Genomic DNA, 2,500 nt, shown 5'->3' on the forward strand with positions numbered 1-2,500 from the left:
AGTGACTGAAACGAATAAAAGTAAAAGAATATATGTATATATATATGTGTGTGTGTGTGTGTGTGTACAAGTACCTATGTATATATACTTACATATATACGGGATCTTTCCTGTTTAGCTTTCGCTTCAATTCCTTCAATTTTGATCCATTTGATTTCAAACTTGGTGTATTGATGTAGTTTGGTATGCTAATTATGGAAATGAAACTCATTTTGCCTTAAATAAATTAATACGTTTTATTAAAGCTTACAAATTTCGTGTAATTTTAGCCAATCGAAAGCCACTGACATAAAGGTGCCTATTTCCACTGTAGCAAGCCAGGCTGTAGTGTAGTCTGCTTAGCCTTTCGTATATGATAGAAATAATGAAAACCGAGGAGGATGCGGTTGATCGGGCAGACCTATGTTCAACCGCTGAATGCCCCACAGTTTTAAAGTTATCTAGGACTACCATAAGGTTATGTATCCTTCCTCATTTTATAATCTTAGGGTGTTCTTGGGGACGCGATTGGGCTGCCATTTCTATTTGTGTGTGTGTGTGTGTGTGTGTGTGTGTGTGTGTGTGCTAAAAACCATTGCTAAAATCGACCGACAAAATGCCATGTAGTGTTTGCTCTGGTTCTTTATGTACTAATTCTAATGCCATCGAAATCAACTTTGCCTCTCGCCCTGTCGTCTTGTCGGATTCGATAAAAAATAAGTAATATTCAAGTGCTTCAGTTGTATAAGCCACTAGAATCCTTTTCTCAAAATTTACTGACACTGAGAATAAATTAGAAATAATTATTTTTCCTTTTAATTCGTCCATCATCAAACTTTAAACATCCGAGTATGAGAATTTCTTCGTTGAACGGAATTCTTTTTTTACACATGCTATTGAACCGCTCATAACTTTTTTATTGTTTGGAATTTTTAGAAAACTTATGCACATTTGTATTCTACACACGGGAATTTACGGCTATGAAAAGATTTTTTTAGTTTTTTACAGTTTTTCGAAAATTTTCTTTTTAAATTTTTTGGTAAATTTTTCGAATTTTTCTTTTTCTAATTAATTTTTAAAATACGGACAGTCCGAATTTTTGGTTTAAATCCCAGCAATAGACCATAAAATGTGTTTAGGGGGAAAAAGATTTGAAAACCATCAATACGTCACACTGAGAAACAAACGAGGAGGGTATCAGCTAAATAGCCACATGTTATACCACAGGCATGCATTACTACATTCATACCAAAGCACGTTTATAACATGTCACAGTCGCCGTATTCCATCCAACTATCTGTTTTGTCTCCCTATTTTCTTCACATTAGTGGAATCTATTTTACCATTTCAGGAATTATCTTTTAACACTTATTCGTCTTCCAAGCAAGCGATTTTCTTTTGAGATTATCTTAATGATTCTATCCAACATCAAAGCAGAACCGAACTTTTACGTGGTCGTTTAACATGCTAAAAATTACAACCGAATCATCCATCTCCCAAATTACCCGCTTTATTATTATTTTTTTTTTTTAACAAATATATGACAATTTGATAATGTGATTGTAGACACTGTACCTGAAATTAAAAGAGATGGTCAGGGTTAGAATGCTTTTCTGCTCATACTGGGTTATGTAATAACACTAGTTGTTGATTCCCATTTTTGGTCAAGACAGTTTCATTAAACAAAGTATTTTTTATGACAACTTTCACTGTCTACCATTTCACCAAAATTATCTTAATCACTTTTCTTTCATGAATCAAATGACATTTTAATAAGTAGAAGGTTGTGTCAACTTGCATAGCTCAGTCGATAGAGCATCAAACTTTTACGAATTAGTTGATTGAGCGTATCTAATGGTTCAAGTCTCTTTAAAGGCGACTATTTTTATTTTTCCTTGCAGTATTTGTTCTGTTTCTTTACATTGTATTTTCAAATGTCGGAAAACAGAAATTTGCTTTTCATCCTTCCGGTATCGATGAAATAAAGTACCTAGGACCGATATAATCATCTTTTCCTCCCCTCCAAATTTCTGGCTTTGTGTTAATGTAAAAGATTATTTCTAGTATACCTAATTCTTAGCTTTCCAGCTTCTCTATCCAACCAGAAATTGCTTACTTTAGATAGGTAAGACCTACAACCTAAACTCTAAAGCTGGCGGACCCATTAGCACACCGGACGTAATGCTTAGCAGCATTCCGTCCGTCTTTACATTCTAAGTTCAAATTCCACCGAGTTTGACTCTGCCTTCCATCCTTTCGGGATCGATTCAATAAGTAGTAGTCAAACACCAGGATTGATATAATCGACTAGTTTCCCACCACCAAATTTCAGGCTTTGTGCCTATAAATATGATATTATCGACTACATATTTCACTAATATTAGAGGTTTTGTGAAATTGTTAGAAAACATCATTTTGGTTATGTATCAGATATGGTAAAGCGCCGGATTAACAACATTGTAGTAATCAGTTACGTCCCTTCACCTTCTGATTTCATATTCCACAGTGATTAGGCTTCCAG

At 34.4% G+C, this 2,500-nt stretch overlaps 1 protein-coding gene across 3 annotated transcripts in view; it reads left to right on the top strand.

Annotated features, from left to right (window-relative positions):
• The window catches only part of LOC115213198 (homeobox protein Hox-B5-like), a 96,456-nt gene that overhangs the window by 7,776 nt on the left and 86,180 nt on the right, over positions 1 to 2,500 (top strand). The window contains exon 1 of one of the 3 annotated variants that reach the window (XM_036503808.1): positions 225 to 456. The exons of the other annotated variants lie outside the window; for them this stretch is intronic. The gene's annotated coding sequence lies outside the window, so the exon portion shown is untranslated. Of the gene's footprint in view, positions 1 to 224; positions 457 to 2,500 lie in introns of those variants that run through there. 3 annotated transcript variants of the gene reach the window in all.

Source organism: Octopus sinensis, linkage group LG6 (assembly GCF_006345805.1).
Source record: "Octopus sinensis linkage group LG6, ASM634580v1, whole genome shotgun sequence".
In the NCBI taxonomy this organism is placed as follows: Eukaryota; Metazoa; Mollusca; class Cephalopoda; order Octopoda; family Octopodidae; genus Octopus; species Octopus sinensis.